This window comes from Equus caballus, chromosome 16 (assembly GCF_041296265.1).
Source record: "Equus caballus isolate H_3958 breed thoroughbred chromosome 16, TB-T2T, whole genome shotgun sequence".
Classification (NCBI taxonomy): Eukaryota; Metazoa; Chordata; class Mammalia; order Perissodactyla; family Equidae; genus Equus; species Equus caballus.
Window position 1 is genome coordinate 79,118,390 of NC_091699.1, and position 22,491 is coordinate 79,140,880.

The window sequence follows — 22,491 nt, forward strand, 5'->3', positions numbered from 1 at the left end:
GTTTAGTGGAGAGAACATCTGGAGACAGTCTGGGGTTCAAATCCTGATAACACCACTGACCGGATGTGTAATTACAATCATTTCACTTATCCTTAGTTTTGTCATCTGTGATATGAAACAAGTTATACTATGTACAGGATCCCTGAACAGCTCAAATATGACAAGATGTGCAAATTCTGCTATAAAGTAGCAGCCTTGCAGCTCCAGATGCGTTAGTCTTCATCTCCTATCCTCTTTACATATTGTAGGCCACCTTGAAATAGTCAATGATTAGAATATAATTAATTTAAAAGAAAAATAATGGAAAAACCCAATTCTGATTCTTGAACGCATCATAAAAGGTGATGGAATTAGAAATCATTCTCATCGTCTAGTCTAGTCTGCCCATCACTTGCTTTAGTACTGTGGCTAAAAGTAATGGGATGGAAAATAACCCTGTGATATTTGGCTCCAGGACAGCTTCCAATGCTTCCTTAGTAGCCGCTTTCCTGTGCAGTTCCCTCCCATGCTGAATAGAGCCAACCTGTGTTATCAATAGGATATTGTGGAAATGATGAAACGGGGCTTCTGAGGCTAGGTCATATAGGATATTGCAGATTCCACCTTGCTCTCTCTTGGATCACATGCTCTAGAGGAACCCAGTTGGCATGTAATAAGAGCACTCAGATATTCCTACAGGAAGGTCCAAGTAGAGGGGAACTGAGGCCTCCTGCCAACAGCCAGCACCAACTCACCATCCATGTAAATGGGCTATCTTGAAAGCAAGTCCTCGAACACCAGTCAAGCTTTCAGGTGACTGAAGCCCTGGCCAATATTTTGGTTATAATCTCATGAGAGACAAACCATAACCACCCAGTGACACTGCTCTCAAGTTCCTAATAACTTAGCAGTCTTGACTCTGAACTTGAAGACAGGTCAATAGAAACTATATAAACTGAGACACAAAGAGAGGGGAAAAAAAAGATAGAAACCTTCATTAAAGAATGGTCACCAGGGGTCAGCTGGGTGGTGCAGCGGTTAAGTTCACAAGCTCTGCTTCGGTGACCTGGAGTTAGCCCGCTAGGATCTGAGGCATGGTCCTATGCACTACTCATCAAGCCATGCTGTGGCTGGCGTCCCACACATAAAAAATAGAGGAAGACGGGCACAGATGTTAGCTCAGGGCCAATCTTCCTCAGCAAAAGAGGAGGACTGGCGGTGGACGTTAGCTCAGGGTTAATGTTCCTCAAAAAAGAGAATGGTCACCAAAATATGGGAACAAGCTTAATTTACTCTAGGTCATTTGAATTTTTAAAAAATAAGTTCATTTATATAATCTTTAAAATATTTTAAACAGAATTATTTCACGTATTATTTGCAAAGTTAGAAAAATTAAAAGAGTAAAGATAACTTCTGCGAGGAAATCTATCTAATAAAGTTAGTATTGAGGTTCCTAACATCCAGAACAAGAAACATGATAGTTTGCTAGTTTCCTTTTTTTTCCCTAAAGATTGGCACCTGCGCTAACATCTGTTGCCAATCTTTTTTCTTTTTCTTCTTCTCCCCAAAGACCCCCAGTACATAGTTGTATATTGTAGTTGTGAGTGCCTCTGGTTGTGCCATATGGGACGCCGCCTCAACACGACACAATGAGCGGTGCCATGTCTGTGCCCAGGATCCAAACCGGCGAAACCCTGGGCCGCGAAGGAGAGTGTGCAAACTTAACCATTCGGCCACGGGGCCAGCCCCAGTTTGCTGGTTTCTATTATGAAATCGAAGAGGATAAACTTCTTCTTTGCCTAGTGTTTTCAAAAGAATTTGTTGTCAGGGACTTTCTAAAGGGGAACTGAGCACTGTAATAAAAGCTAGTAATGTTTTCTAGAAAGGAAGGTGCTTCCTCCAAAAGTGCATTTCTACAGCTTCTGAATGAACAGAACCTGTAGCTTTAATAATAGTAGCCTGTGGTTTTCCCAGTGATGTTGGGTGTCTTTCTGGAGAGCGCATACATGCACCTGTATGTGTGTGTGTGCGTGTGAGTAAACCTGTGATATATTAGGTTCCATGGCAAACAGGAATAAGGTTGCAGATGGAATTTAGGTTGCTAATCAGCTGACCTTCAAATAGGCAGATTATCCTGGATTATTCTGTTGGGCCCAGTGTAATCACGAAGGCTCTTAAAAGTAGAACAGGGAGGTCAAACGGTAGGCCAGAGAGACGCAATACGAGAAAGACTCAACCCATCCTTCCCGGTTTGAAGATGGAGGAAGGGGCCATGAGTCAAGGAATGTAGGTGGCCTCTAGAAGCTGAAAAAGAAAGGAAATGGATTCTCCTTTACAGGCTCCAGAAGGGCACACAGCTCTGCCAACACCTGGATTTTAGTTACGGAGACTCATGTCAGACTTAAAACACACAGAATGTAAGATAATAAATTTGTGTTGTTTCAAGCCACAAAGTTTGTAGTAATTTGTTACAATAGCAGTAGAAAATGAATATGCACTCTCCCCTCATCCACAAAGCTTCAATGGATACCCAGGAAAAAGTGAGGGAGCAGAATGCAAAGGGTCAATCCACAACTGTGTGGTAATAAAAATCACATAAGATTGACAATAAAATATGCCAGGGTTAATGAGAAACCAATGGAACATGTGCTAACAGGAAATCAAATGTGGACAAATAGATCATCAGCTACGATGTTCACTTACGAGATCATAATCGTCTGATAGATTATTGTAGAAATTTGCAAATTTAATGCAAAAAAGGAATAATCATTTCAAGTGAACTATAAAAAGGCAGACTGTTTTTTAAGGGTCCTCAAATGATTATCTCAGGTTGGTCTAAGTAATCGGATAATAGGTCACATCCCTGCATTGGCCAAAAACCTTCTTGTGAGATACACAAGAAAAAATTTAAAAAGAACTCATAGGAGGAGGAAGAGGAAGAGTGTCAGGGGGAGGAGGAGGAGGAAGAGGAGAAGAAAAGAACAGGAGAAGGAGAAGAAAGAAGAGACAGAAGAGGAAGAGGAGGAGAAAGAAGAAAGAGATACAAGAGACACAAATGTATAAAGATAGCAATAACTAGAAATAACCTACATATTTTGGGTTGAAACACTGGGGCATGGAAAAAGAAGTGACAGAAAGACAATTCACTGAATGGCTTCACATCCAGCACTTCGATGACCTGGTATAAACTGAAGTTTTTACTATGTATCCAAAGTGATCTTTCATCAGAGTCCATGCTTTCATGTTTTCCTTCTGTCCCAACCTTGCCTCTAATTCTTTCTCTGAGAATGTTATTCAAATTAGTCTTTATATAAAAGTTCTTAGTCTGCTGAATATCTCGGAGGGAGGGCATATGTAGATTGTCTCAAGTTAACAATCAGTATATTAAACCAAGATGAACACAGTCCAAAATAAAGAGGACACCAACACTTATGAAAGGCCGATGTCGCGTCAGGCACTGTGTTCAGGATTTTAAACATTAAATGTGTCATCTCATTTAACCCTCTCATCTTGATGTGGTAGCTATAAATATTCTGATCAAGAAACTGAGTCTCAAAGGCATAGAGCATCTCGCCCAAGGATGCATAGCTAACAATCAGCAAAGGTAGGAACACAGCTTTTCAGAAAGGCAGTGTTGAGGGTATTGCTTGGTATTCAAGTATGAGAGAGTGAGCTGTCCACGCAGGAGGGCTCAGAAATGAATAGTCCTTGCTACGCATTCCACTGTGCTCCTTGCCTGGGTGTCTTTGGGTCTATAAAGAACAAATTAGATTATTTCATTTCTATGACCGAACTGATGGTCTAAATCATCCAGGACTATAATTAGGACCCAGTGCTTGTGGTTCCCCAAGAGGAAATAAAGAAGATGGAAATTAAGCTGGCCAAATTGGGAGGAAAAAACCCGCAAAGTCTGGGAAGAACAATTCTGTTCAAAGAATCAATAAAGTTAGAGACATTACAATGAAAGTAAAGCAAAGAGATTTAGCTTGGTGAGAGGAGAAGAGGTGCAAAACAAATGCTAAGGAAGAGGAAAAAGTCAAAGACAAATATTGAGCATGGTATGATGCAAAGCAAGGTGAAGGTCTGGTCAAGGTAGCAACCAGGTCTCAGGGGCAAGAACAAAGATACTGGAGCCTGCTGCTTGGTCAATTAGTCCAAAGTCCACTTCCACTTACTTATTCAAATAAAAATGAAAAATCTGAGCTTCTGCCTTGAGGCCAAGAGCCCTGGCGATAAATATCAAAGATCACATGGAAATGTTGTGTGCCTGGGGGTATGTCCGACCCCTTATTCATTCCATTCCACAAACACACACTGAGCACTTGCTGCGTCCCAAGCCCTGTTGACAACACTGGTGATGTGCAGGAGAATATGACACAGCCCCTGCCCTACCAGAGACCAGTGAAAGCAGACTGGTAGACTGGAAATGTCAAGATCTGTAGAAGTGCTAGTGCTTCAAAATATGCAGTGTTTCAAAGATAGCCTGGGTGAATACTGGATATCTTCCCAAATAGGAGACCATTTGAGTTGGATCTCAAAGTATACACAAGAGCTCACCAGAGGGGAATGAAGAGAAGAAAAACCATTTTAGACATTAATCCTACATCTGGAAATAGACATGAAGAAAACAGATTTTTAAATAAATGCGTATATTTAAAGCAAATTTATTCTGAGGTTCAAAGCTGGAAAAAATGAGCATGTTCAACCACTGAAGAACAGTTAAGAGAATTTTGTTAAAGTTGATTCAACGTTAACTGTTGACTCAACAGTTTATTCAACTATATTTGACCTATAAATGGCAAGTTCACATCACTTAACCCAACAGAATTTCAACCTAACAAAAGTTATTCCCATGAAAATGGGAGAAAATCTGTGAAGACTAGATAGAGATTAAGAAAAGAATTCATGAAATAATGGCAGACGAAATACAAAGAACAAAAAGTCCATGTGTTATATAAATTCAAATCTGTAAAATATGTTTCCATATTGACAAAGATTAAAAACAAAACAGAAATAAGAGTGGTTGTTATAACAATAACAGCAGCAAGAAGAATATGAAAAATCCATTAATTTTTAAATTTATATATATGTGTACTTATATAATGTATGTACATATACATAATGCACACGTATATGTAATTTAAAGTGCGGTGAACCAAGGTGATATTAAACTAATCAGGATCCTTTAAAAGTGGTTTACTGGGTTATCTAAAACATTCCATTTTATCTAAGTCTGAAAGAAACATGTTAACCTGTTTCTCCAGGGAAAAAAGAAGGCCATTGATTTTATTCTTAAAGAAAATATCAAATAGTAGCCAATTGAAGAGGGAGTGATTTGCTTGCTATAAAGCGGTGGGTTCTAAGAGGAAAAGTCCCAGAACACATATTTATTCCTGCTGCCGTCACAGTATCTTAGTCCATGATGTGATGTGCTTAATTACGCCTCACACGGCTTTGAAATTCTCATGTTGGAGATATGGGGGATACTGAATTTTTCTGTATCTTGGGTCTTCAGCAAGAGGTTCCATTTGTGTCATCTCTTCTGGACCTAATTTCCACCTGAAAACGACAAGAGTCTAGGTGAAGGCATCAACTTGATATACTATTGTATCCAATAGAGATTTGCTGTGTTCACATACTCACACTGTATTGTAACAGGCTGCTGGTGTGACATAGACACCTATACACATGAGGCATCTAAGAGTGTCTGTTAGAGTTGTATCAATCAGGATAGGCTAGGTTATTCTACGGTAACAAATGGCTCTCCAATCTCAGAGGCTTAAAACAACAACAGTATACTCTTTGTCCTTGTTACATGGCCATCATAGCTTGGCAGAGGGGTTTCAGCTCATTGCAGTAACTCAAGGAATCGGGCTAACAGAGCAGCCACTATCTTGAACATTGGCAGTCACTGTTCCAGACAGAAAACAGCACTGAGGAGGATCTTTCACTGGTCTGGAAGTGATTCACTACTCATAATTCACTTGTCAGAAGTAGTCACAAGTCTCTACCAATGATAAGGGCCCAGGATGTGCAATCCTACTGTGTTTGGAAGGCAGAGAACTTGGAATACTTGACAAACATTGTTAATGACAACCATGAGAATCCTTCTGCATTGTTTATTTCTAACAGAGGCGTGAGACCTTGAGATGTGATGCTAGCTATCTCTTCAAGTACCATCTCAGAGGGCACTCTGCAGGGTTACAGGGCATCAACAATCAGGAGGAGGTCTAAGGAAGAGCAACACAATTTTAAGAGACTGGTGAGTCTGGTGGATAAAGGAAGATTAGAAGAATTAAATATGTATAGTTTGGCTGAGCAGACCCAGTAGGGAGCAACAGTGGGTGGTAGAGGTGGACATGGTAGGAATCTAAAAATATCCATAAGATGTAAAAGATCAGAAGGGAGAATTATTTAGCATGAAAATCAGAAAGTATCACTGGATATTCTAGAAATAGATAAGAGGAAATAGGCTCCAGTACGATGAAACCGGACAAACTGCTAACAATATTAATAAAGTGAAACAGAAGCATTATTGAATACTTTTTACTTGAGAAGGTAGGAAAAGAAATTCTGATGGATAAGAACTGGATGAGAACTGGAGAGATGCAGGGATGGAGACGAGGAGGACCTGGGGTGAACTTGACCTCTGGCATTCATGCTAGAGATTCATGATTGCTAGCCAGATGCCAACTTTAGGGGGCAGGGGAGAAGCAGATACAGGCTCTTGATAACATTTCGGAGAGTTTAGAACAATCGAAGTTTAAGTAAACCATGGAGTACTTTACAATGAGCCCTCTCTCTATTCCAGTATGGGAAGATTCCAGAACCTGGCTACATATAATACTTGGAGTGCATTTGGGAAAAAAAGTGTTAACATCCACCATAGTTACATTTACTTAAGGTGCTTCCATAAGCATTTTAATAGTTTTCCAAGTCTAGAATGATAGGTTTCCATATGTCTGGGACTAACACTGATACTTAGGTACTGACAGGTTTTCTCAAACTTTCCATGTTGTCATGGTGGGTGTTTCAGAGGTGGCAGAATTTAGATTTACGTCTTCTCTTTACTTCCTTGAAGCCTCACATCAGAATTTTGCCTGACTCATTTTGAAAAGTTTAAATTTGGAATTGAAATTGGGGGGGTGGGGTGGGAGTGGACACCTTTAGACACCTGAGTGCGCAGGTTCTGGGAGTTGGCTAGCTGGCTTCTAATTAGTTGTTTCCTGTATTAACATGAGAAGAGCGCAATCATTTACTTTTTCCTAGCTTGTTTTTCAAACAGAAAAAATGTGGGGTTTTGTTTGTTTGTTTTTGTTTTTCCAGGTAAAAACTGCATGCTTTCAGAGTTAAGAGATTCTAATCCACACCCTTTTAGGAGTGAAACAGGGATCAACTCACTTCAGAACCACATAAAATTAAACTGACTCGAAAACGTCTAATCTTTGGGTTTCTAAGAGTCAACCTGCAAATGAGAGAAGAGCCAGCAAGGAAACTGCTGACATGTTAACATTGAGGCGCTTGCTCCAGTCATTCAAAGCCAGAGGGAGTGATGGGCATGATACAAATCCGTACTGATCTCTTTGTCCACACTATATCCGAGGAAGAAATTTACCTTCCTAAAGGCCAACTACTACCTCTACTGTGCCCACCTCATACCCACCCCATGCCCTGAGAGGGACAGCCACATCCTCTTTTTTAAATCAACTTTATTAAAGTATAATTTATATACAGTAAACTGCACCCATTCAAAGTTCACAGTTTGATGAGTTTTGACAAATGTGTCCCACTGTGTGGCTACCACCAAAGTCAAGATGCAGCCTTAACTTTTTTTTAGGAAAGACTATTTCTGCTGCTTTTGAAGACTTAGGTTTGCCTAACGTGGGAGGAAAGGAGTTTTCAGTCCAAGTCCGTAACTGAGAGGGGGTGAGGAGGTGAGCAGTGACTCCTACGGGTCTGTAGTTCACCGCACAGGAACAGAAGGTTATAAGCCCCATGAAAAAAGAAAAAGTCAAGCAGGGTGAGGGGGACAAGGAACGTGGGAGTGGGAGCAGCCGTGATTTGCAGTTTGCAATATTAAAGGAGTAGCAGGACAAGCCTTCACTGAGAAGGTGAGATGAGGAGGAGAAGGAGTCAGCCAGGCTGCCATCAGGGAGAAAAGAGTCCAGGCAAAGGGACAGCCATAGAGCAGGTCGCGGCACATTCAAGGAACACTCAGGAGGCCAGTGTGGCTAGAGTGTGATAAATGAGGGGCGAGTAGTAGGATAGGAGGTCCTAGAGGTTACAGAGGACTCAAACCTTCTTGGCCTAGGCTGCTGTTGGAGGACTTTGGTGATTATTGTTATTCTTCCATGTCACGTGATAGTGTGGAAAGAGAGCCTGGGGCCAGCAAGGTCACTAGCCCAGGAAAAAGTGGCAGGTATATATTAGTCTTTTTTCAAGTTCCAAAAGGACAGAGCAGCAAAGGCCAGCGAGAGATGAATGATTAAAAAGGGCAGGCCAGAAGAACAAAGTTCCAGGAAAGAAGCCAGGAGGCTCAGGTGATATGAAATTGTGCTGCTGACGCCCATGGCAGAAGTAGAGAGAAGTGCTCCCTTGAGCCACTGATGAAGGAATGCAGAAAAGTCCTTTCCCAACCTTCTCAAAGAAGCAGCATTTTACCACCTCCCCTAAATGAAGAGTATAAATAAAAGAAACACCGCCTACCCACATCTGAAAGGTTGCCAAGTCCTGTTTTGTAAGAATCCCAGGATCTTTTCAGCAAAGGGATTGCATTCTAATCTTAAAATGCACCATGTCATTTTACACAATTTCAACCACTTATGTCCCCTAAGTCTTTGAGCCGCAACTCTATTTTCACATGAACACCCCAAATCCAATTTTTAAAAAAGTCATCTGATGAGTCAATCAAAAGGAATAAATTTCTCAATGCCTGTCAGTGTCAAGAAATTGGTTTCTTTTCAGTAAAACACAAAGCTGCTTATTAGTTGAGTATATAAAAACACCACAGGATTTATGTTCTTTCCCAACACTTGCTTGGGAAACTCCCCTTAGAAGCAGTAGGAGTTGCAACAGCCCACACAAGGGAAAAACAGAAGCTTCACAAGGGCAAGGCAACAATAAACAGCAGAGACTCCCAGTGGAGTTATCTCCTTGACATTGCATGATCTACTTGCCTGTGCCTCAGTTTCTCTATCTGGTTAATGGGTATGAATTCTGTGCTCTTCTGTTTAAAAGGTACAGGATAACTAATTAAGGGTTCATACTAATAGCTACAAATGCATTGACCTCATATTATGTGTCCAGCATTACCTAAGTTCTTACCACTCAAAGTGTGGTCCCTGGACCAGCAGTATTAGCATCAACTGGGAGCCTGTTAGATACACAAAACCTCAGGCCGGATGCCCAACCTGCTGAATCAGAATCTGCATTTTAACAAGATCTCCATCTTGCACATTAAAGTTTGAGAAGCGCAGTGGCAAGTTTGTTTAAAACCTAATTTAATCTTTGCAACAGCTCCATGTTATAGATAAAATCATCCCCATCTTATCAATTAAGGAGCTGACGTTCAGTCCTGACATGACTTGTTCCAAGTCAATGAAGTTACAAAACCAGGATTCAGACTCAGGTACATCTGATTCCAAAAGATACACGCTGTTTCCAGTAATACTTCACTACCACGACCTCATGACACATGTGACCAAGAGAACAAGCCCGAGGAGGGAAATGAGGGGAAATCTTCACGCTTTACCTCACCATGATGTTTAAAGTAAAAGAAAAAGGCCACCATCAGCATGTCGGAAAAGCCATTTGGATGTATAAGAGAGAAATATGATTTCAATATAGGCCAGATCTAGTAGGACAAATTGTAATTAAGGAGGAAAGAGAAGTCTTTTAGAAGACCACAAACCAAGATCCTTCTCCCATGTACCTTGTAGAATAGGACACACACATACATACACACACACACACACACAATCCTTAAGAAAACCAAATCCTGCTTGGCATGAATATGTATAATTAGCTGTTCCCTCGGAGTGAGAAGTAGTAATTAATTCAGTGTTAAACATCACAATCTATTACTTGAACTCCATAGCAACCGTGGTTGCCAATAGAGAGAAAACAAAATTTCAGAGCCTATTTTTAACAGATTACATTGAAATTTGTGAAGATGTGTAAAAACTGACACTTGTTATTTTTAGGCTAAAACAATAGCCATTAACTCCGGGAGTAAAGAAGGATGCAAACGAATACAGGCAAAGGGAAATGGAAGGTCACAGGAACCAACCCAAACAGTTAAGCGGACAGAATGACTCCGACCCTGCCCAAAGCACTGAGCCCAGCTGCTCACCCTGGGAGAGAAAATTGTTCTTTCAGGCCAAGAAGAGATACATTAATAATTTTTTAAAACACAGTCTTTGGAATCAAACTGAACTGGATTTGAATCCTAGCTTTGTCACATAATGCGGCTCTTTAGACAAGTTGCTTACTTCATTGAGCTTCAATTCCTTCATCTCTTACAATGGGAAAAACAATAAATATGTCATAAGGCTCTTAAAAGAATTCAATGTAAAATGCCCAACACAAGGTGTTGTAGATTGGGTTCCCCCGGAAGCAGATTCTGAGTTTAGTGTTCAGGGTATTTATGAAGGAATGTCCTTGAGGTCAACATCTGTGGCAGGGAAGGGAAGGAAGCAGGATCAGGCAGAAGGAGACCTTGCACTGTGCTGAAGGGTGGCTGACCTCTTGGGAATCTCTGGAGCTACCGTGGCCTGACAGAGCTGGCTGACAGTGGGCTGAACCGGCCAGGAAACTTATCCCACCTCCATCAGTCAGTCAATAGAAATAGGCTGCTCAGGGAAGGATGTGACCTTAGGTAAGGGGCTCTCTGCAGCTGAGCCAAACCCTGAAGTTGCTGACAGCATACTTAGCAGCTGTGCAACAAATCCTTTGAAGAGGGATCCGGGTGCTGCATCTCCATATCCAACATGCACTACGTAAGTAATACTCGCTTTATTTCCTTTGCATATGTAATCCTTACAAACCTCTCTTACTCACAGAGATTCCGGTATCCAGAAAAACCCCATTATGATTAACATCCTAACAATTTCTATTCTTAAAAACTACTTTTAGGGGCCGGCCCGGTGGCGCGGCTGTTAAGTGTGCACGTTCCACTTTGGCGGCCCGGGGTTCACCGGTTCAGATCCCAGGTGTGGATATGGCACCGCTTGGCAAGCCATGCTGTGGTAGGCGTCCCAAATATAAAGCAGAGGAAGATGGGCACAGATGTTAGCTCAGGGCTAATCTTCCTCAAAATAAATAAGTAAATAATAACTTTTAATACTTTTTTAGGTTCTGGGCTCTGGGGCTCTGAAACTCATACTCATCTCATTTAAACTTCTCAATAATTCTGTGAGGTAATGTTCATCTCTATTTTATACTTGAAGAAACAAGTGCCAAGAGTAGTAGAGACACTCAGTTCTGATGAGCAGCCGAAAGTAAAAGGACACTAGATTGGACAGGTTTTTAATGGCACTTCTTGCCACATCATTGCCGTGGCTGTCCAACATCAACTCGATCCATCACCAAGTGAACAACAGAGGTGTCAAGGGAGCTGTGTTCCCTTTCCTCCCATTTGTTGAGAAAGGTGACTCATGGATCTTGCCAACTCACTTAACCTTTATGCTGTGACGTTCCCACATTTTAAATAGTGTCATCGACCCATGTCTCACTTTCCCACTCCCCCAAGAACTGCAGAAGAAGACAGCTGGATTACAGGACCTCTAGAGCCCCTTTCAGCTTGAGAATTCTCCACTGATAATCCAGCATATTGATTGATGGGATGTAATATACTTTGAGACAAGCTTAGAATAAAGGTCTGCTTAGAATAAAGGTCTAGATCAGTTACGGTTTCTTGGTTGCAAACAATAGAAACTCGCTTTGGCCAATTTACACAAATAAGCATTTGTTGGAGAATATGAGGACTTTAGGGATTCAGCGTAAGGCTGGAGGACTGGGCTTGAGAACTGGCAGGACTACACACCTTGGGGGGCTAGCAACCAGAAAGCCAGCAGTCTCCTTACTGCAAGAAGACTAGACAGATGCCATCCATTCTGCTAGTGAAGCCACTGTGATGAATGACTCCCCAATATTCCTTCCACCCTTTAACACTCACTCAAGATGGGGGGTCTGGAGAGAAATCGTCTGTTTGGCTGCCCCATGGCTATACCAGGGAGACGACAGAGGGGGCATGATCCCTTTGGTTTCCATTGTAGATGAGGGCACATGGAATTTTTCTCCCACCAAGACTATACAAACTGGGGGAGATTTCATTTTGCAAAAGGAAATTGGGGTATATTCAGAAGGGGAAATATAACTGTGCACCACAATGCAAAGTCCCACCCATCCTACCGCAGCCTGCTTACTCAGTCCTTTGTCCACAAATCAAATCAACCCATTCTTTGCATTCTTAGACTATCCGAATCCTTTCAGGATTCTGCTTCCCAGATCCCTAGGTCTCTCCAGGAGTCCATATGCCTCCCATTTATATCTGATAGACTCCTCTGGAAAACAGTAAAACGACAAATCAACCCTGAGTATTTCAAAGGATTGCCTATTCCCTCATTACTAAGAGAAGTTATGTTATGTTATGTTATTGCCTATTCACTCATTACTAAGAGAAGTTATGTTAAACAATATGTCCAGAAAGTAAGAAGGACTTGGTAAATACTCCCATAATCTGGGGAAGTTGCTATTTTACATATATGCCTAATAACCAGGAGAGAGGAAGCCAACTAATTCTCAAATTCTATAATTTCAGAGAAACTGGATTTACAAAACAAAGTAAAAGTCAGTGGAACCAATGTATTGGCCAATTATATGAAATATAACTTTTTTAAAACTACTTGGAGTTTTAACCTCCAGTCAGGCTACAACAAAAAGTATTTGGTCATACCTCTGTGGGAGTCCTACCAGAGTCCCTTTATAGGATTTGAAATTTGGTCCTTTGGCAAGAAATCCCAAAGAGGGATTTTTAAGTGTTCCTTATGCTGGTTGCCCTGATCCTTAGACCAGCACAAACCAATGACTGTAACTCTAGCCTTAGCTCAAATGGATCATTTTCCAAAGTGATGAATTAACAAAGGTTAGAAAATAATCAATTTCTTCTTCTCCTTAAACATCCATCTTATTCCCATATCCCCATGAAATTCAGAATTCACTAATTTAACCATGTGGAGAGAATTTGGCCATGAGTTTGCTGTTTAGCCCTCAGTGTTGATGTCCTTGTCTGCCTTGGGGAGTTTAGTGGCTTTTCTACCTACACAGGGAACAAAATGCCTGCCCAGACACAGTTTTACAGAGTCAGCAGGTGCCTTCCTCACACAGATGTAACACATACTCAGGTTATTGCTTCACTCCTGCAGTCCCAGAAGAGTCCATCTACCTAAGAGATCATTCGGAAGTATTCCTGTTTCATACGATTCAATTTGTTATTTTCATCCAGTACTGGATCTCCAAAATAATTTCCCCATTTCTCAGCAAGGAGACAGAAATAAGCGACAACTCAGACAGCACAGTTTTTTTATGCAAGAAAAAGAGGAAGAAAACTAACATTTATTGAAAGCCTACTATGTGCCAAACATTGTGCTAGATGCTTCACATATCACTCAATCCTCATTGCAGCCATGCAGCACACTGTATTATAGGATGCTGGGCTATTTCCACTGAATGGACAGTTGGAAATATTAAGAACTTGCCCAAGATCCCACAGCCTATAATTGGCAGAACCGTATTTGACCCTAACTCCAATGCTCTTGAGCCTTCCACTGTGGCACTGCCAGCAAGTCACAAGTTTGACAGTGCCATAGTTCAGAAATCAGCCTCTTGGAGACTGTCACATCAATACAGACGTCACCACCAAGAGTTGTTGGGATTGAAATGCGCCATGTATACTGAATATACACAGGGTCAAGATTTTCATTTTCACTGAGCGCATGGCAATTCAATACCTTCCTGAAAGCAAATGATGGAGGATGAGCTTTGGAGCATCAGTGAGGCACTTTCTAATGAATGCTAAAACAACTGAAGTTGTAAAATCATGATGCAATCACACCCTCCTTAAAGGTTAGGCATGAAGGCCAAGTTGCTTTCATCAGCCACATTGCAAAATATTTAAAGATAAGCACACGTTGCAGGTTTAAATAAGACCATATATCAAAACTATATTCTGTTTCCAGTCTGATATCAAGTGTAGCAGGCCAGACATTTGCTTTCTTCCTTTATTTAAATGAAGAAATAAACAGATATTCTGGTATGCACATTGGAACTTGTAACTAGATCATAAAATTTGGATACAGCAACTATTTCATGATTTTTGAAGCCCTTTATCACCTAGCGCAGAGAAGATATACAACAAATTCTTGTTGAATGAATGAATAAGAGCCTATTTCCTTATTCAGAGCCCAGAGGACAGAATCTACCACTGACTAAGAATCTTTAATATGCTAGGCTCTCAGAGAATTAAAAATACTAGTCCAGGAGACAGAAGACCTGACTCCCACAGCTAACTAGTTGGGTAAGCCATTTAATTTCTCTGGCCTTCAGTACCTTATTTATCAAATGAGAGGACTGAAAGGTCCCATCTAACTCTGTGACTCTGATTCCATGAAACCAAAACCCAGTTACTCATATCACACTTACTCTCTGACATCTTTCTTGTTATCCAGTAACATAGGAATTTGACATAAACGTGGCTTAGAAAGGAATGCAGAACTCGAAGTTTAAAAGAAACAACTATCCATCTTTTAAAAGGCACCTTACTTGAGGGCTCTTGAGTATATCAGCAAAGCATGGTATTCAAGTCTTTATTGGACGTCAGCAACCTCTGTAAATGTGACATGACCTGGTGCCTTACCTTATCCTTTAGTTGGGTATGGTGGGAAAGAGGATAAAACTGCTGAGGTCATACCAATCAGGGGTCTGATCAGCTCTTTTCATGTCTCTGGGTCTCAGCTCTATCCATATTTAATAGGTAAGACTGTGTAAACTTCTCTCATAGGAAAAAAGAGCAAGTTGTGTAAGTTAAAGCAGATTAAGCATAGGAACCTCTTAAGAAGAAAAGCTTTCCCCAGTTATTTGGTATATCTACTTCCTTCTCCTACGGAGCAGAACTAGAGAAGAGAGATAAACTAGAGGAGACAAAGTGTCCTTCTGCTCATTTTTAGGGTACCTTAGATTTGAAGAGCATCTTTGGTTAGGGGCCTGGAGGGGAGAGCAAATTAGGGAGCAGGAAGTAATACAGGCCTGATATTCCTCAAAATTCTTCATAACAGCTTAGAATCTTGAAGTCTTGGACGGAACACTCAAGGGGGACCTCTAGTCTTATTCTCAACAAATGTGACACTTGAACTTCCACCATCAATGGAATAGAAATGAGTTAACTGACTTTGCTGAAGGAGGACCCTGTGAGGGACACTGAAGCTTCAGGGAAGAACAAAGGATCTGCCATGAGATTTCTTACCAGCTTTTGGTGTCATAGTAATGAATTATTCCAAATGGAATTAATAGCGAGATATAGGGACCATGTGAGTGGTCCTTGCAGCATATCCTTAAAAATGATCCTCAGAAATGGCAGCTGTAATTTGGCAAAATCATTTTCACTATTTTGCAGCTTGATCAACAGATTAAAAAGTTGTACCTTTTGTGAGCAGTCATTTCTAAGGTAGACCCTTGTCCCAAGGAGAATGTGAGAATGAAGAAACATATAAGAAGTCTTTCTTTTCCCACCAATGTCAGCTGCTTCTTTGTCATGTTCTGATTTGCCTTAAATATAGAAATTTGGGTATTAGCACAAAGTTCAAGGTAGACAAGAATACACCCACATAACCACTCTGTGGAGGTTTAGGTTGAGAGTGGTCATAAAATCCTTCCCCAGGCTGATGACTGTGATTTAGGTCATCAGAGAGAGGCATAACCAAGGCCCCCGGGCTTCATGAAAGCTATAACACACAATGAACTCTCGGTCATCTCATTCAATATTGCTCAATTTCCAACAGCAAACTCAAAGGCACAGGCCATCTGTTCTTAGCATGGCAGCTGATGACCAAAGCATGACTCAGAGCCCAGGCCCTGTGCCCCAGGTCTTGGATGGACATTGTGCGAAGCCAGAAATAATCAAAAGAAAAATGAAAGGGGCCCAGAGAGGCTTGTGATAAAAGCAGAGAACCCTACAAAAGCTTTGGTGGAATCTATGTTGGACTACTTTTACTCCTGAAGGAAAAGAAAATGCCTGAATTAATATTTTTGTAGATACTAGGGACATCCCAAATCCCCAGTATAGAGACAAGCACATAGCAGATGCACAACACAAGTCATAGATTTGCATGAATAAATAAGTGAAATTACTGAGTATTTTAGGGAGTTGAAGCAAGACAGAGGGGAGATCAGGGGCCCCGGAATCCAATTCTAATTTATACAAACTATATCCTGGGTAAACTGCTTAATTCTTGTAAATATCCATTTTCTTCCCTAAAAATGAGGGGAAGATACCTATTTCACAGGGTTGTGGGTGAGGATGAAATAAAACTGTGTATGTGTGTGTGCATGTGCACACGTGTGCGTGTGCCTAGTACAGTGTGTGGTCTACAGCAGATAGTCAAAAAGTATGTTTGTTTGGCTCTTCATGGTCTAAGGGAATTCTAAAGAATCAGGGAACCTTCTGGTTATGAGTAACACAAGTGATTAAAGGATACAAACTATACCACATGAGGACAGTTGGATGGACCGGAAAAGAGAAGGTTTAAGGATTTCATAACTGAGAAAGGTTCAAGCCAGAGTCATACAGAGTCAGAGTGGGCTGGAAGGAAATTTAGAGAAGCCTTATTTTTTCTTTTACAGATAAGGGCTCAGGGGACAAAGATCTATTTGCCTAAGATCATGCAGGACTAACCTCAGTTCTTCCAACTCTGTTCAGTGACTTCTACCGCCCTGAGTTGCCTGCCCACTTTAAGCTTTAAGAAGCCACTTTTCACCCATTCTCTTACATCAAAAGCTGAGAATAAAAGGAAAACAGCAAGAAGGACCTGGAAGAAAGAAATATGCTTTCTCAGGAAAATTCTCATCCAGCTTCTAAGTTCAATAAATCCTTGAGTCTCTCTACCTTTCCTGTGGGATTAGCTGCTGTGATGGTCTCATGGGCTCATCTACAGTAGGAGCCTCTACCCTTATTTTATTTGTATTTGTAGAAAGCAGCAGCAATGAACAAATGTGGTACAACTGGCAGCCTAGCAAGACATAAAACACTTTATGATTTAAACACAATAGCTATAATGCAAAAAAAAACCCAAAGAATAAAATAGAATAGTGAATCAAATCCAAGAGTGAATTCCCATATTTTTATCACAATGACTGTCATGTCTTAGAGTATTTACCTTCAGTCTTTAGCCTTATTTCACTATATCATAAGGAAGAATGTTGAGTTGGGACAGAAATATAAGAAAGTAGTGGCTCTTCAAGCTTGATTTGTAGTAGAAACAAATGGGAGGCTAATAAGATAAAACAAGAGGATTAAACATGGAGCTGATCCAGATGAGGCAAAGCATAAGCACACAGTAGTTCTAGAACAAATCTCACAGGAGCTGGACTGTCATCACTGGTACCTTGTATAGTTTTCCTAGGCAGACGACATAGATTCCAAGAAAGTACCTAGTGATATGCATCATGCTCTCAACCAAGATGAATTAGAGACTAATGAGCTCATATTTCATCGAGGGAGAAAGAAGTAGAAGCAACAATTTAAAATAGCCCAATATAGTAAGCCACATATATGGTGGCATAATCCTAGAAGTCTAGGACAAGCCAATATAACATTGTATTGCTCAGATTCTAAATTTGCTTGACAGAATTTTCTGATTGTTTGATCTTCAAATTTTACTTACCCCCAATCTTTTTTTTACTGAGATATAATTTACCAGAAATACAACTTACAGATTTTAAGAGTACGGTTCAATGAGTTTTGGCTAATATAACCAGTAATATAATCAAGATATAGAACATTTCCATAATCCAAGCAAGCTTATCCCTGTACTGATTTCTATCACCCTAGCTTAGATTTGCTTATCGTTGGTTCATATAAATGGAATCATCCAGTATGTACGTTTTTACATTTGGCTTCCTTCAGTCAAAACAAAAATGGTCTATGAGACTTATCCATGTGAGTATATGTGTTCATAGTTTGTTCTTTTTATGGCTGAGTGGTGTTCTATCGTATGAATATACCATAATTTGTTTATTCATTCTTACATTGAAGGACCATTGGGTTGTTCTCAGTTTGGGCTATTATAAATAAAGCTGCTATGAACATTCTTGTACAAGTCCTTGTGTGGATGGATTTTTTTTTCTCAGATGAATACAAAGGAAGTGAATTATTGAGTTCACTCATTTTATTCTTGAACTCTTGTTTTGATTAATCTTTTGGTGATCTGGATCACATATTTGAATGCTTTTTGCTGAAAAATTTGGTAAGTGGTATGTTTCTTGACAAATGGTATTTCTTGAGAACTCATACAAAATGTCTTTGTTTTTTTGTGTACACAGATGATACACTTTTGAAATCCATCTCTTTCTCTCTCATCAACTATCATGCCATTGCTCTAAACTAGGCCTTATCATCATTCACCTGGACTACTGCACCTTGAGGTAGGACCGGTATCTTTTCATCATTATGATCCCAGTAGCTGGCACATGGCCAGAGGTTAGTAAATATTTGTCAAATGAAATATGTGCTTCTGCTGAGTCACCCAAACTTACATTTCACTGTGCACTTTAGTCACTCCCTCATATCCACAACTCAACCTCATCAGCACAAGGTGAAAAGTTACAAGCACCAGGAATTAACATTTAAATCCCAGATGGAGCTGATGAGGCAGAAACTACAAGATAAGATGCCTAGAAACTAAGTACACAATCCTATAAAATGATACTGTAACTACACTATAAAAAACACCAAATTAAGGAGTAAAGAGCCCAGTGGGACATTGCTTGACAAATGTTGAAGATACTAGGCTACAATAAATCAGAAGTGACACCCTTTCACAAGAGGACTGGGAGAAATCAGGTGGATTTATGTGTCATCTGTTGTGAAATAAGTTCATATATACGTCACTGCCTTCGGGACCGTTTACCAGCAGAACATGATGTTGCATTTCAATCAAGCCACTAGGTGATAATTTTCAGAGGTAGAAATTAGCAAGATCCTGTGTGCTGGCAAACACACACACACACTCTTCCAAGAGTCAACACAAGGGAAGATTCTGGCAAGAAGTGGTGATCATCATTGAGATTTACTTGGCTATACAAGCAAAAAACAAGTATTTTATAGATGTTTTCTCTTGAATTAACTAAGTATTTGGAGCTTAAGAAGATTCCATTAAAATATGGCTCCTCAAGGACCACATCCTCTTATGAATTTATGCCTTCGCTACAGTGATTACTTCCCAGGTGTTCCAACCTGTGCTGCCCTCTTGTTGACAAGTTCTTTCACACACTACATCCAATTCATCGAGAAATCCATCTACTTTCAAAATATATCCAGAGTATATTCACCTCTGCCCTAGTCCAAGTTACCATCATCTCTCACCTACACTACTATAATCCCTTTCTATCTGGTGTACCTGCCTTCGTCTTTGTTAATCTACAGATTATTCTCAACCCAGTTGACAGTATGATTCTTCTGAAAGATAAGATAGATCATTGTAACTCTATATCCCTCCAAACACTTCACCTTCTACCATTCCACTTCTTTACACTCTCCACTCTTGCTCCTCAGGCCTCTCTAATATTTCTTGAACATTCCAAGGATACACCTGTGCTGTGGAACTGTGATGGTAGTTTCCTCTCCTTGTTCTTACTTACCACCTTCAAGTCTTTGCTCAAATGTCACCTTTTCCATAAAGCCTGATCAGACCACCCTAATCAAATTCCAACACCCTCCTGCCTTCCCAATCCCTCTTATACCATAGCACTTAACACATTCTTTCCATCTCCTTACTTATTTATTATATATGTTATCTATTGCCTCTCTTCCCTAACAAGCTCCACAAATTCTTACCTATTTGTTCACTGATCTATCCCAGGTGTGCAATGCTTAGCACATAGTAGGTACTCAAGAAATATTTGATGAACAAATGAAAAACTTTGCATTAGATGCTTCTGGGAATGAAGGTCTCCCTTGAGGTTAACCTCAGTATGGAAAATTTAGAAAATATATTGAAGATACTGTTAGAATCACCATTGTAAGTCAAATTTTAAATTCTATGTAGAACTCCAGGTGACAGTTATCTTCCCTGGAAGTAGAGGAGGGCTTTTAAAGGAAGAAAAATGTACAATTTTTCTCGGCAGCTCATCTAGTGTATAGCATTGCTAGAAATTCATCAAAATTGAGAACAGTAAGTTTTTCTTTACCCTGCAGGAAAAATGCTGTCACGTTCTGGCACTGATATTTCTCAAATTCAGTGGTCCATGGCACATGGGATGAATGTTGTGGGCCCTAGAGGAACGGATTATACATCATATTGTTCAAGCACTGACATTGTTCTAAGAACTTACAGCATCATATCTAAAACAAAATATGTGCTTCCCACATATTAGTCTTTTATATACTACTAATACTCGCATTTAGATACTTTTTCTTTGAACTGACACATTTATATCTACCTAAACAACTGAAGCTTTTTATCACTACCATGAATGGAAAATCAGTATCACTTGCCATAAATAGAAGAGACCAATAAAAATACATATAATGAAAACAAAATAATTCTTAAATTCTAGTTAGATACTATTGCTGGCCCAACGCTTTGTGTCTGAGGTCTTTCTCCTCTTTGTTGAAAATGGGTAACATAAAATGTTGAAAAGATATCATACCAAAACAAAACTTTCTTTTTGACATTATCATCAGAATAGTAGGGAATTTTCAAGGGCTAACTGCCTCCCTGTGTGATTACCTAATCTTGTGTCCAGATTACTCCTATAATTGTCTCTTGTGTCCCTAGTGCCATAGGGTGATTAGCACAGACTTTGGAGCCCAACATCGGATTTAAATGCTGACCTCAACACATACTGACTTTGCAACTTTGAGTTAGAGACACAATCTCTCCAGGTTTCCTTTTCCCTCATCTGCGAAATGAGGCAAATAATGCTTATTTTGCAGACTAACGTGACAGTTAAATGATAGAATATGTAAAACCACCAAGCAGATGTTTAAAATATTAGCTCCCTTCTGGGACAAAAAAGATGCTTGCCCTTTAATTTCAATGACTAAAATCCTCCCCGTTCAGGCCACCCATGAGCCCTCCCTGTCAAGAATTCAAGTTTCTATTTAGTGGGTTTATGGTTTATACTTTGTAGCTGACATTTTTATCAATATGTCATTAGGGTTTACGGGAGGGGGTCTTGTTATCGATGTTCTTGTACAGCAAGCCCAGCCAGTTTTAAATGGAAAGTGACAGTAAATGATAGGTAAAGTGAGGTTGCTTTGGGAACAAGGATGATCGTTCAGTCTCTAAAGCTCAAAATGCCATCTGTACCAGAGTAGGGCTGGCCCAGAGTATCAAGATCTAAAACTTGGTTGGGCTGACTTGCTCAAGAACAATTCATCAAAATTGACGAAATCTGCAAAGGTCACCACTGACTCATCCAGAACATCCAACATTTCCAATTCTCTCCTTTACCCCACATTTCTCCTTTCACTATGAGAGTCACATCCATTCCAGCAAGAGGAAATTGGCATTCGGAGTATATTCCCTATCTGTACAAAAGCAGGAGCAACTGGGGGCTGATATATGTCTTTAAATTCATATAGCTACTAAAAAAAGCCAATTAAAATTATTTGAATAATTCAAAGAATTAAGCAGGGAAACAAGAAATATCTGCAAATTGAAAAAGATACAATTATTTTACTTCTCCATGCAACACCAATTTTCATTCCGCATTTTGAAAAGATAAGATGACAATAAATATTCATATGTTTTGCATTTTTTTAAAGAGAAAAGCTAGAGAGAAAAATGCAGACTAAAGTGGAAGCCTGTGGTTTAAATTGCCTTTTTAGATTTTATAATAACCTTTATCTTCCTGCATTTTCTCCCTTTATTAGTATCATGGGACAGCCAGATTTAATTACCTCCTTTTAAATTATGTTTTTTATTTCTTTGTTTGGCTCATTTACTTATTTATTCCTTTAGATACGGATTGATGAGGAAGGGGCAGAAAAGTGAAGACAAGGAGATTCTTTCTGTGTCACCTTTTATGAGAGAAGTTAAATTTTATTTTCTTATTCAGATTCCAAGAGAGCATTTGTTAGACTTGAAGGTGTGGGTGGCAAAGAAATTCTTCTTTGAAGGAAAAAGGGCTGATTCATTCAATAATTATATCTGTTAGTAAAGAAAGAAAGGCTAACTAAATAAACAAGGATGCTGAGACAGTATTTGGAAGAAAAAAAATCACGTTACATCACTT

At 39.9% G+C, this 22,491-nt stretch overlaps 1 protein-coding gene and 1 long non-coding RNA gene across 15 annotated transcripts in view; one reads left to right on the top strand and one right to left on the bottom strand.

Annotated features, from left to right (window-relative positions):
• Positions 1-22,491, bottom strand: part of CPNE4 (copine 4) — a 691,914-nt gene that overhangs the window by 239,519 nt on the left and 429,904 nt on the right. The gene's annotated exons all lie outside the window — the stretch shown is intronic.
• Positions 6,097-8,912, top strand: LOC138918126 (uncharacterized). Its single transcript, XR_011427123.1, has 2 exons — positions 6,097-6,241; positions 7,306-8,912. It is a non-coding gene; the product is annotated as an uncharacterized lncRNA (long non-coding RNA).